The sequence below is a fragment of the Plecotus auritus genome (assembly GCF_963455305.1).
Source record: "Plecotus auritus genome assembly, chromosome: 3".
NCBI lineage: Eukaryota > Metazoa > Chordata > Mammalia > Chiroptera > Vespertilionidae > Plecotus > Plecotus auritus.
In genome coordinates, this window is record NC_137772.1 from 17,192,731 (window position 1) to 17,206,609 (window position 13,879).

Consider the following 13,879-nt stretch of genomic DNA (forward strand, 5'->3'; position numbering starts at 1 on the left):
TCTCAATATGCTTTCTAACAAATCTCTTTGTAGGTTTTCCTTCCTCTGAATTCCCAATAAAGTATTAGAGAAACATCTCAAAATTTCAAATCTGCTCAACATCAACTTTCCAGCAATGTTGACTAGAGCAACTCACCTCTGTGCAATTGTAATATAAGCTGCTTCATTACTTCTATGTCCTTTGCCCTTCTTGGTTTCTCAAGCTGAGTTTTAGGGAAGAAAAGTTAATCTTATTATATTACTAGAGGCCAGGTGCACAAAATTCATGCACAGGTACGGTCCTGAGGCCTGGCCTGAGATCAGGGCCATCTTCCCCAGCTGCATACAGCCAGCCCTGCCCCCTGCCGCCATCCACCCCTGGTTCCCCATTTGCCAGCAGGTGATCGGTTCGTAATGGCCAGGGAAAGGGACCAAGATGTCGGCTGTTGCCGCCCGCTCATCGGCCCTGCCCCCACTGCAGGTGGCCATCAGGTGATTGGAGCCTGCTGGCCAGGGAAAGGGACTGAGAGGTGGTTAGTGCGCCTCATAGTGACTGGTCCAGCAGTTGTTTTGGTCATTGCGCCATTAGGGTCAATTTGCATATTACCCTTTTATTATATATGATAGAGCCTTGGTTCACGGGTGGAGGCCAGTTGGCCTGCCCTGATAGGGACCCTGGATCTGGGTGGGGGTCCCCGCTGGGGAGCAGGGCCGACCTGGGCGAGGGGCCACGGTTGTAATGGTCTCTGGTTGTTCTGGTCATTCCACTGTTTCGGTCGCTGGGCTTTTATTATATAGAATTACATTAATTATTGCCACAGGAATTATTGCCACTCAGCCAGGGCAAACAGCAAGTCTGGTATAATTAGTAAACTAGAAGAAGTGACCATTTACAGCTACCCATCAGATGAGCCGAGTTAAAGTCACCTTGAATGGACAGGATGCCACCCCACCCCCTGACATGACAGTTGTCCAAAGAAAGCATGATTTCCAGGTCAGCTATGAGAGGTATCATACCCATCTAATGGACATAGGGGGACCCAGGACACACCGAAACAAGGCAGTATATCTCTTAGGATGTTCCTTGAGAAAAAGAAATCTAGTTAAATTGTTTGGAAAACACCAAGTACAAATGGGCCTCTCTCACAGATGCATAACACCGAGTAACTACAAGCCAGGTTTGTGCAGTAAAAAATCCTATTGAACTTGGCTTTGGCCAGAATTGCCCGAATTTTTTTAGCTCTGCATTCTGTCCAGGGTTTACAGTTGAGTTCAGCGGGAGGGGAATGGAGATGTGTGTTCACTTCACGTGGTAGGCAGAGCCATTTCTTTGGCACACCTACTTACCCCTGGAAACGCAAATGTTTATGCATGGAAACTATTTTGTGAAATGTGGATCTAAAGATTGAAATTCATTGTGTGTTTATTTATCCTGTTCCCTCTTTCTGATGATATTCCACTCCAGGTCAAGGGTCAAGGGTCAATCGTATGTGACCTGGTGAGACACATTCCTAGCATAATTGCTCTCAATTAGAAATTGCCACCCAACCTCACCACAAGCTGGTGTGAAGTGCTAATGCAGCCCAGTATCCTGAGATAAAACTCATCCTCCATAACTCAGGAATTCCAGGCATTGATGATTGGTCAGGTTATCACACCAAAGCATCAACCCACATTTTCTAAGTTCCTGCCAGGTGCTAGGTTCAATTCATTCTCACTACATACTGGTTTTGCCAGCTCAGAGAGGAGTGGCCATGCTAGGAAGTATCCAGGAGGGATGATAACTTGTGGAATCCCCGGGAGCTTCTAGGGAAGAGGATGAGTGGCCAGGCTGGTGATGACAGCACCAGCGCATGAAGTGAGAGCTGCCCTGACCAGTCAGCAGGGCCTTGGGTGGCCCTGGATCGGGTAGAGAACTCACCCCCAAAAGCAAAGCCAACTTGCAACAGACATTAGGACAAATCAACCCCTGATAGAAATGTCTTCAAAGAAGGAATAGGAAAGAGGGAAGTATAAGAAACAGAAAGAAGAAATGACTCTCTATTTTGCATTGACTCTAAGATGCACTTTTTTTTTTTTCACATTTGAACATCTCCGAGCTCCCTGCAACTGATTCAAAGCACCTTAAAGCCGTTGTCCTCTAGCATCAACGTGACCTGTTGTCATTGCCTGCGTGTGCAAACTTGTTCACAGCTGTTGCTGTCATTACTTCAACAGGATTATCCGTGTTGGCACTACACATGCCGGGTTTAATTGCTGTGTAAAATGCCTTCAGAAAGATTACACCACGATTCAGTGCTGAAAGGAAAACTTACAGGGTGTTCAGAAAGGCGAGAGGAGAGCGGGGGTGGGGGGCGGGGGGGGGGGGACGGGGGGACAGATACTTGTTATTTGTGAAGTGCATATTCATTAGAGGAGAAATGATTGCAATTCCATTATCTCTTACAAAGAACCATATGCTTTACCCATGCTATTCAAAGTGTGGGTCCTGGACCAGCAAGCAGCACCTGGGAGCGTGTTAGAAGTGTAGAATCCCAGACCCTATCTTAAACCTACTGAGTCTGGATCTGCATTCCGCAAAATCCCCACCTCCCTCAAACATTAAAGTTTGAGGGCACTGTTTTAGAGGACAAAAAGGAAGCTAAATTACATTGAATTAGTGCAATATTCACAAGGGAATGCCATCAGAAGTTACTCAAACTCCAATAGAGCCAGACACCTTCACAAGCACTCACTGACCCCGGGCAATATGCAAATTGGAAGGAGTAAATCTCTACTTCATTCTGCTTCCATCACCTGGGACAAGAGATGGCCGAGGGATAGCTGCATTGCATGTGGCTGTGACAGAGTGAATATCCCGGATGCTCCAAAACACCCTATTCACGGAGGCACCAGGAACCACATTGCAAACCAAGAAGTCTTCTCTCTCTGCTCCTGCTCTGACCCCCACATTTTCAGTCCTATCTGTGCAGAGGCTACGAATCCCTATATATACTGGGGTTTTTCCTATACAGACCTATGACAAAGTTTAATTTATAAATTAGGCCCAGCAAGAGGTTAACAACAATCCTATATAATAAAGGCCTAATATGCTAAGTGTCCTACCATTCATTTGACCGTTCGACCAGTTGCTATGATGCGCGCTGACCACTAGGGGCAGACGCTCCTACCGGTAGGTTAACTTGCTGCTGGGGTCTGGCTGGTTGGGACTGGGCAAGATGGGCTGGACACGCCCTGGAGGCAACCTCCCGTGGTCCCTCCCCAGCCTCTAAAATATTCCTTCTAATTAATTTCCTTTCAATGTGCACAAATCTGTGAACCAGGCCTCTAGTAACTAATAATAAAATATAACAATTATTACAATATACGGTAATAAAAGTTATATAAACGTGGTCTCTCTTTCTCTCTCTCTCAAAATATCTTACTGTACTGTACTCACCATTTCCCTTAAAAGCAGCACTTTACGTCTTCTCCCTGGCATATCCGAGTTACCAGCTTCATTATTCTTGTGCATTGGGACCACCATCAGCTAAATAAGGGTGACTTGAACACAAGCACTGTGATACCACAACAGTCAAGCTGACAACCCAGATGGCTACTCAGTGCCTAAGGGACAGAGGGCCGAGTGTGAAGACACTGGACAGAGGGACGAGGCACATCCAGGGCAGGAGGGACAGGCCCTCAAGAGATTTCATGAAGCTACTCAAACAGTGTGCAATTTAGAACTTATCAATTGTTTGTTTCTGGAATTTTCCATTAAGTCTTTTCAAACCGCGCTTGACCACAAGTAACTGTAACCGCGGATAAGGCGAGACTATTGCACGCCACCTCTAGCATGCACCACATCTAACGCCGTATTGCCCTCCATCCTGAGAGGCAGGCATGATCTCATTCTCATTTTTTTACAGATGAGTAAACAGTGGCTTGGAGAGCTTAAGTCACTTAAGTACCCCAAGTGACAGCCCCTGAAAGACTTATCCTGCTATTTAGACCCCACACTCAGAGGGATTTCTCAAGGACAACACTCTGCCTCTTTTAAGGAAGCCCTGGCAAACTGCAATGTAGGGGCACTGTGCGTAAGTCACTATCTGTTTTCTTTATCCCTCACCCCCCACCCCAATTTTGTGACAAAAGCCTGCATCTTGGTTCAATGTGCTTTACTTCCTGAAATTTGCTGACACCTGCTGGCGAATGGAAGGATAGCACTGAGTGAAGAAGTTTTCCTTTAAGGTCATGGCCCTGCCCTGCAAAGCCGCAGGCCTGAGGGGCCAACGTGAACTTCACGGAAGGAGACGATGAAGATGAGAGCGGAGAGCACTAGAAAACACAGGTCTGAACACGCCCAGGTCACAAGCCCGGCAGGGAGAGCCACAGGACTCCCAATCCTGCCACATACACACTCTATTGTTCCTCAGGCTTGTCTGACACAAGGCTGCAGATGGTCTGTGCTCTGAGGAACGGGTAATAGATCATTTATTTCTAACAATGCAAGGAATAAATCTCACTGGATAACTGAGCAAATCTCTGCATTGCCTCGCCTTCCTGTGGCACTCCTGTGGGACAGTTCTTAGATTTATCCTAAGTTTTCATTGACACTAGGTTTTGTTTAGGTAATAATAAACATAAGCACACACACAAAACAAACAACAACAACAAAAATCATGCCATGTCTTTTACTGATAATAGTTGGGTGTCAAGAGGACCATGATGTCTGTCTGGGCTTTTAAAGACTGTAGTACCACTTCATCCTAATAGGTGGAGACAAATTATCAGCTGAAGTATATTGCACTCCTGCCATCTGGCCTTGGCAAGTATTTTCCAATATTTTGCAGCATTTGACAAGCTTTAAATTTGGGATGAATGAACAAGGTAGAAGGTGGGGCGGGGGGGCGCATAGAAAAGGAAGATTAGTCCTGAGGTGGAGTGGGATGAAGAGCGAGGGAGGTCCCATGGGAGGTAAAGATTTGCCTTTTGTAAGTTTGCCTATTATTCCAAGTGGACAATTCCATATGTAATTCTGGAGCTAAGATGCTAGTTTAGAGAAACAGAAAGACTATAAGAGTCATTGGCATCTGCATGAGATGATCTGATGGCCTACACAGGGAGGAGAGACAGAGAAGTTTGTCTCAGAACAGAGTCCTAGGGCATTCCCACACAAAGAAAAGATAAGTGAACTAAAGAGATGAAGGGAGAAAATTGCGCAGTTGGGAGCATTTCAGAAACTGTGAGATCCTAGAAGCCTAGATAAAATGTGTCTCCAACTGGACAGAGTGTTCAGCTGTGAAAATGGTGCTCTGAGGACAGAAAATTGATGATGTGGTGACAGATGAAAGTTGTTGGTGGACTTGATAAGAGCCATTTCTTTGGAATGCTAGGGACAGAGAATGACTGGACTGGGCTGAAGACAAAAACGTGGGGGAGTGAGGTCAACCCTTTTGAGAGTTACCTTGGTAGAAAGCCAAGTCCTAAGGCAGTATCTGAAAGTGGATGTGAAATCAAAGGACAAAATTTTAAAGATGGCATTATGCATTTACTATCTCAATTCTTTTTTTTTTAAATATATTTTTATTGATTCAGAGAAGAAGGGAGAGGGAGAGAGAGATAGAAACATCAATGATGAGAGAGAATCATTGATCGGCTGCCTCCTGCACACACCCCACTGGGGATCGAGCCTGCAACCAGGCATATGCAAATAGTTCCTTGACCAGAATCGAACCCAGGACCCTTCAGTACGCAGGCTGGCGCTTTATCCACTGAGCCCAACCAGCTAGGGCACTATCTCAATTCTTATCGATACAGATGTCCTCCATTATGCATGAGAAAACTAAAAAGTTAATATCCCACATATCGTGATCGAAGATGGCTACCAATGGGAAGGCAGGCTGCAAGATAGTGTGTGAGTGAGAGAACAAAAGGAGAGTGTGTGGACATATGGGGAGTGTCTATTTGTGAGTGAGGGACAGCTATATTCCAAGGGACTGTTGGGGACTGCCAGACTGGGCTCCCCTGATTGGGCAGCCTCCATTGCTGCTGAAATCTCTCCTGGAGCGACCGACTCTGCTGCAGAGACTGTGCCATCTTGAAGGGGAGAGTGGCTGGGATTGGAAGCCTAGCCTTACCTTCAATCTGAAAGAATCGGATACCTTCCAGGACCCTACAACCACAACACCCAGGGACCAGCTGCGAACCCACAAACACCGGGTCTCAAGCAGCGCGGATACACGGACTCAGATGAACTCTGCACCTCCTCACAGAAAGGTCAGATTTCGCCCAGAGAAAGGTGAGGTCTGCGATTCAGGCGGAAGGGAGAAACGCGTGCAGCGGGATCTAGAGGTTCAGAAGAAGTTTGCGCCCCACAAAATCTGCTGCCATTGGTGCCAGCATAGTCTGCGAATGTGGAAGGGGGTCCACAGGGCTGCTGGCAGAAGGGAACTCTAGAAATCAACCCATAGCTGGGCTGGGCACAAAAAAAAAAACAGCCTGAAGTTTTACCAGTAAACCGGCTGCACTGTGCCAGGGGAAAAAGACGTGCGCAGAGACATGAGCAGAGTCGCGTGCATTGCCAGGGTGAAAAAGTCACGAGTTCGCGCACTTACTCTGGCTCTTTTTTCTCTTTAAATCCTTGCTTTTGATTACTAAGCCCAGTACATAGGATCACCCAATTAAAAACACTCTCAGAGACTGCAGGGGAAAGTTGTTTTTGTGGAACCTGGGGATCAGAGTGGGGAGAAACGATCAGAAAACCAGCTCTAGGGCAGTATACACCCCCAAACCAGTATTAAGTGCAGCAGGAAAAACAAATTCTAAATACTGGGTAGAGAGGACTTATAGCCCCGGATGTCAATACAGAAACACTGCCACTCAGGGGTTGAATCACAAATTGACTCTTGTGTAAATACAACCACGGGCAGGCTGAGAAACAAAGAAATACTGCCTGCTTGAAAACAAGATTGTGGCATATGACACAGAGGAGCTGTGGAATGCAGGGAACTTCAATACTGTCCTGATTACCTGACAGAAAACAGGCGTGCCAAACAGAACAGTAGAGGAAGTGAATGACCTTCACTACTGCACATTTTTATTTTTTATCTTTTACTTAAGAAACTAAATTTTTTCTTTTTTTCTCACTTGATTTTACCTTTTTAATTATTATATTTTTATTTTAATCATTATTATTACTACTATTATTTTACCTTTTATTAAAGTTTTATTTTATTTTATTTTATTTTGGGATTAGTGTTCTACATTCTATTTTTATTTTTCCTTCAGCATCATTTTACTCTATCTCAACTTTACCTTTATGCCAACACTCTCTTCCTCACTTTTCCCCTTTTGTTATCCTGTTTCTCTTACCCTATTTCTGCTTTAGATTTTCCCTATTCCTTCTTTTTACCCCGTTAAAAATTCATCCTACTTATATATCTAACTGGAGGCCCAGTGCATGAAATTCGTGCATGGGGCGGGGGGTGTCCCTCAGCCCAGCCTGCACCCTCTCCAATCTGGGATCCCTCTCACAATCCAGGACTGCTTGCTCCCAACCACTAGCCTGCCTGCCTGCCTGATTGCCCCTAACCACTTCTTCCTGCCAGCCTTATCACCCCCTAACCACTCCCCTGCCAGACTGATCAATACCTAACTGCTCCCCTGCCAGCCCAATTGCCCCCAACTGCCCTCCCCTGCAGGCCTGGTCCCCCCCCAACTGCCCTCCCCTGCAGGCCTTGTCACCCCTAACTGCCCTCCCCTGCAGGCCTGGGTCCCCCGCAACTGTCCTCCTCTGCAGGCCTGGTCACTCCCAACTGCCCTTCCCTGCAGGCCTGGTTGCCCCTAACTGCCCTCCCCTGCAGGCCCAGTCTCCCACAACTGTCCTCCCCTGCAGGCCTGGTCACCTCTGACTGCCCTCCCCTGCAGGCCTGGTCCCTCCCAACTACCCTCCCCTGCTGGCCATCTTGTGGCAGCCATCTTGTGTCCACATGGGGGCAGACATCTTTGACCACATGGGGGCGGCCATCTTGTGTGTTGGAGTGATGGTCAATTTGCATATTACCTTTTTATTATATAGGATTTTTATTTGTTTGGAATTGGCCTAGAATTACAGTTTTTAAATTTAATTAGCTTTTATATTTATAACTATTTTATATTAAATATTGTATAATTATAACTATGTACACCATAATATTATATATAGATATATTTAATATAATGGTGTTTATATGAAATAATTTTCATTTTAGATAAACTTTATCCGTCATTCTTAAGAAAATGCATGATGCTGCAACTGTTACTGGAATTCCCACTCAGGCTGCCCTCAGCTCTGGCTTCTGGGTCTGCACACCTTGCTAGCGTGCATCTCAGTAATACTCAACAGTGTGACCTCCAGGAATGGTGTTACTCAACTTGCACTTGAAGAGTGGATGTGACCAATGTCCGTTTTGCTGGCTCTGCATGAAGCAGTGCAGAGAGAGAGCCGAGGTGGTTGGCATGAGGTATCTGATGGATCCGAGCCGCTGTTGCATCCTAAGCAACTCCTCATCATCCGGCCCTTGTCTCTGCCTCTGCTCTAGCCTGAAATTCTTTTCTTTCAGCTCAAGTTGTCAACATTTAAAAAGTAAAAATTCTAAGAGGGATAACTAAGGTAACTCGGGGCCAGCATGGATGGGATCCCTCTCGTCCAAGTGGGGGACCTGAGAAGGCTGGGCTGCAGGAACAGGCCCCATGCAAAAAAAAAAAAAAAAAAAAAAAAGTCATAAACTAGCTTAAAAAACTCCTTGTACTTCTTGTTCTGGGGAGATGTTATTAATATGCTTCGTTTACACTTTCTTAAATGTCCGTGTTTACCAGTTCTGATGGAAAAATAAACTTTTGAGATTGTGGGGTATCCTGACCCTTTGTTCTGAACTCTGGGAACCAAAAAGGACTCACCTACAGTCCAGATGGCCTTGGATTTGAGAATAAATAAAACTTCATGAATAATAAAAAGCCAATAAATACGTATCTATCAACAACTGAATCTAAAAAACAAAATAAACAAACAAGCAGAACAGAAACAGATTCGTAGATACAGAGAACATTTTGATGGTTGCCAGATGGGAGGGGGGTGAGGGGATGGGTGGAAAAGGTGAAGGGATTAAGAAGTACAAATTGGCAGTTACAGAATAGTCATGGGGATGTAAAGTACAACACAGCGAATATAGTCAATAATATTGTAGTAACTATGTATGGTGCCAGGTGGGTACTAGACTCATCGGGATGATCACTTAGTAAATTATATAATGTCTAATCACTGGGTTGTACACCTGAAACTAATATTGTATGTCAACTATAATTGAAAAAATAGAAAATTATTGCCCCAGCTAGTTTTGCTCATGGTTAGAGCAGGGGTGGGCAAACTTTTTGACTCGAGGGCCACAATGGGTTCTTAAACTGGACCGGAGGGCCGGAACAAAAGCATGGATGGAGTGTTTGTATGAACTAATATAAATTCAAAGTAAAGGAGCGGAGGGGAGAGCAAGAGAACCGGATAGAACAGCCAGATCCGGCCCGCGGGCCGTAGTTTGCCCACGGCTGGGTTAGAGTGTCAGCCCATTGACTGAAGCGTCCTGGGCTCAGTTTTGTTCAAGGGCATGAACCTGGGTTGCAGGCTCAATCCCTGGCCCTGGTCAGGGCATGTGTGGGAGGCAACCAATTGATGTGTCTCTCCCACATCAATGTTTCTCCCTGTGTGTCTCTCCCCCTCCCTGCCACTCTCTCTAAAAATCAACGGAAAAATATCCTCAGGTGAGGATTAACTAATAAACAAACAAACAAAAAAGAAATAAAAAGAAAAAATTATTTAAAGTTCAGAAAGACAAAGCCCACTTCATCCTGAACCATACAACAGATCTGAGTCTGGCCTGCTTATAAAGCTGTCTTTAAGAACATGGTTTCCCATACCGGTAATAAAAATGCTAAATGACAAGCTCAAGTCATGATTTCCACCCCCACCCCCACCCTCCACCCGCAAAACACTTTGTTTGGGTCTTGGAAATAATGAGAAGGCATTCAGCAGAATTTCATTTCACCATTCCTTGGTCATAAAACACTTGGGCAACTTAACTTTTCTGAGTCTTAGTTTCATAACTTGTAATAATAATAATTCCTATCCGCAGGTTAATTTAAGTGTAATGAGAGTTTGGATCAAGGTTCCAAAGCTGAGAACAACAGGTGTCCAGTACTCCCCACATTCTCAAGACTTGCAGAGAGCTAGCCCCAAACCTGTTTGCACCATTACCCTATTACCCTAATCCTGTCTCAGACATAGAAGACTTAAAACAGCAAGGAGATACCACTGCACACCTATCAGAATGGCCAGGATCTGGAACACTAACACACCAAACGCTGGAGAGGACGCAGAGCAACAGAACTCCCACCCATTCCTGGTGAGAAAGCACAATGGTGCAGCCACTTGGAAGACAGGTTGGCGGTTTCTAATAAAACTAAACATACTCTTACCATACGTTCCAGCAATCGCACACTCTGGTATTCATCCAAAAGAGTTGAAAACTTATGTCTACATAAAAAACCTGCACATGGATGTTTATAGCAGCTTTATTCATAATTACCCAAACCGGGAAAACTAGGAAGCCACCAAGATTTCCTTCAGTTAGTGAATGGATAAATAAATGGTGGTCCATCCACACAATGGAATGTTGTTATTCAGGCGAAAAAGAAATGGGCTATCAAGCCATGCAAATGCATGGAGGAACCTTAAACGCATAGTACTAAATGAAAGAAGTGACTCTGAAGAGGATACACACTGCATGATTCCAACTCTATGACATTCTAGAAAAGAAACAATGGGCACAGTAAAAAGTTCAGTGGTCACCAGGGGTTAGGAGAGGAGGGGATGAATAAGTGGAACACAGAGGATTTTTAGGGCAATTAAAATATTCTGTACGATATTATAATGGTGGATACAAGTCATTATACATTTGTCCAAACCCATAGAATGTACAAAAGCAAGAGTGAAACCTAATGTTGACCATAGTCTTGAGTGATAGTGATGTTCAATGTAGTTCCCTCCGTTGTACCATTCTAGTGAGAGATGTTGATAACGGGAGAGACAATGCATGTGTGGGGGCAGGAGGTTTAATGGAAATCCCTCTCAATTTTGCTGTGTACTTAAAACTACTCTAAAAAGATAAAGTCCTTTTTTAAAAAGATATAAAAAACTATAAGTTCACTCGAGAGGCTGGTAGTGCATTTCCCCCAGGCCCAGGGGATAGGAAAAGACGTTCCCCTTCCACATCCCACCTGCTTCAGGCCAGTGGAGACGGTATCCAGAAAATATTGGAAAACCTGAAGCACAGAGAGAACACGTGGACTGGGGCCTGACTTATGCTTGTTTTATAAAGTTCTTTTTAAAAAAAATATATTTTTATTGTTGATTTCAGAGAGGAGGGGAGAGGCAGAGAGAGATAGAAACATCAATGATGAGAAAGAATTGTTGATTGGCTGCCTCCTGCCCACCCCACACTGGGGATTGAGCCCACAACTCCGGCCTGTGCCCTGGCTAGGAATCAAACCATGACCTCCTGGTTCATAGGTAGACGCTCAACCTCTGAGCCATGCCAGCCGGGCTGTAAAAGTTCTGAAAGCCAGAGACTGTAGCTGAGCTTCCATGAAGGCAGAGGGAAGAGAGATTGGGGTGATGGTTTCCCTGAGTCAGAGGTTGAAAGACAAAAAAGAGACCCCCAGGGGAGGAAGGGGGATATGGCAGCAATCCTGACCCACAGGGAATCAGAATGTATAAGAAGTCAGAGGGGCCAGACCAGGGAATTATAACTGGTTGTGCCCAGTTGGGGTCTCCAAGATCCCCACAAAAAGGACCCTAGGAGATGGTGAGTCAGTATTTGGCCATCTGCCATACTTAAGTGGGCAGGTAATCACTGTTCCAGTCAGTTCCAACCTTTCAGCCCCTCAGCTCTTCTCCCCCTCTTCCCTTGAACCTCAAAGGAGTGCAATAAGTAGCGGAGTGGGGACAAAAGGAAGTTGATCTGGGTCCAGCCACAGTGCAGGCCTCCCAGCCTGAGGCAAGTCAACGCTAAGGAGCAGACACCCTGGAAATTAAGTGTGTGCTTGGTGTTTTCATATTGGACTGGTTAATATCTGAAAGGGTCAAGAAAGGGTATGGACTCAGAAATCCATCCAAGGGCAGTGAAGAGCAATTCTATAGAAAAGTACTAGTATAAAGATGCAGCATTGAGAAAGCATCAGGTTGGCCTCTCTGTGTGTCTGTAGAGTCCATCTTGTAGGTGGGGCTTTGGGGCTGGGCAGGGAAAAAGGCGGAGCAGACAGCACACCATGGAGCTCTCTCTAAGGAAGGCTCTCTGCCCAGCTCTCTCTGGTGCATTTTTCACTTTCTCTTGCATGGCCTGGGGGTGGGTGATGGGTGATGGTGGTAGAACCGGTTTTGCATAGATAGTCTGGCACCTATTGTTCTCAAGCTTTGAAGCCTCTGCCAGATCCCTGGAGAACACTGGAAAAGTCAGATTAACATCCTGCTACAATGGACAGAGAGAGTCTGTGAGCTAAGCATTTTGCACCACGCTTGGCACATGGTAGGCACCCAGGAAATGATAGCCATTATTGTCTCCTGATAAAAGATAAATCATCTCTATTTTAAAAGAGCAGAATCATTGCTAAAATTTATTAAAATCTTTAACTCTATACCTATAGTCTGAAATTCCACTCTCTGAATATTTAAGTGGTCTTTCAGAAGGTGGTTTTACGTGATGGGAATAAAAGCACTGGAGTCCCACCCCAGTGGCCACCCAGCTTATGCCCAGGGGCACTGGCATAGCTCATGGCTCCCACAGTGGGTTCTGATCCAATGGCTCATTGTCTGAACCCATTTAACCCGGGAAGACACAGTTGTCAGGACCAGGTCAGGACTTGGCAGGAGTTTGAAAATTTCAATGAAAGGAGACATTGGGAACAACAAGCTTTATACCTGCCTCAGATGTGTTGATTTGGTGCCTAACCATAGACAGGTAACTCAATTCAACTGAATCTTACTAAAATAATGCTGAAAATATTATTGCCACATTGTAAGACATTAATGGATCATGTCATTGTGTAGAAGCCCAAATCTTCTTATTCTGATTACTTATTACATACCAAGCAGAATACGACACCTGGATTGCCATAACATATGGCCGTTCATTGAATGCATGTACCACATTATTGGAAAACCATTTTAAAGAGCACTTGTTTTCTGGGATGAAACTCGCTCTGTGAGGCCTCTTTCTATCTAATATGTGTCTCTCTCACTTCAGTGTTTCTCTATCCTCGGGTGAGGGTTAACAACAACAACAACAAAAATTGATCAACAGTGACACTTATGTCACATTAAAGAGAGAACAGCAGAAAGGAGACACATTTTGAACCCTCTAGCAAAATATTACAAGAGGTGACATTTTAACTTTACAGACCCCAGTGGAACTTTTTGCAAAAAGCCTGGTGAAGAGTTCGCCGCCATTAGGATTCGTTGGGGGAAGACAGTCCAAAATGGGTTCCCAGAACTGGGTCCTCAAAGGACCAAAATCAAACCAAAGCAAGTCCTCCCATCGCCAGGCTGGAGGGTGCTCACCATCTCCCAGGCGAGGTTCACACGTAAACATCTCTGGGCCTTTGCTCCCCGTCTCTGCCTGGAATATCCCTGCCCAACCTTCTAGGACTCCAAACTCTCGCTAATCGTTTATGACCCAGTGCAAATGCCACCTCTGCGACCCTCCCACCTGACCCTGTGGCCCCGGAAGCAGCACTCTTGCACACCTTCCTTACACTGGTTAGCTCTCGGTGTCATGACTGTTTACTTACAGTTCTGTCTCTCCCTCTGAACGGAGGCAGTTTCATCTCCCGT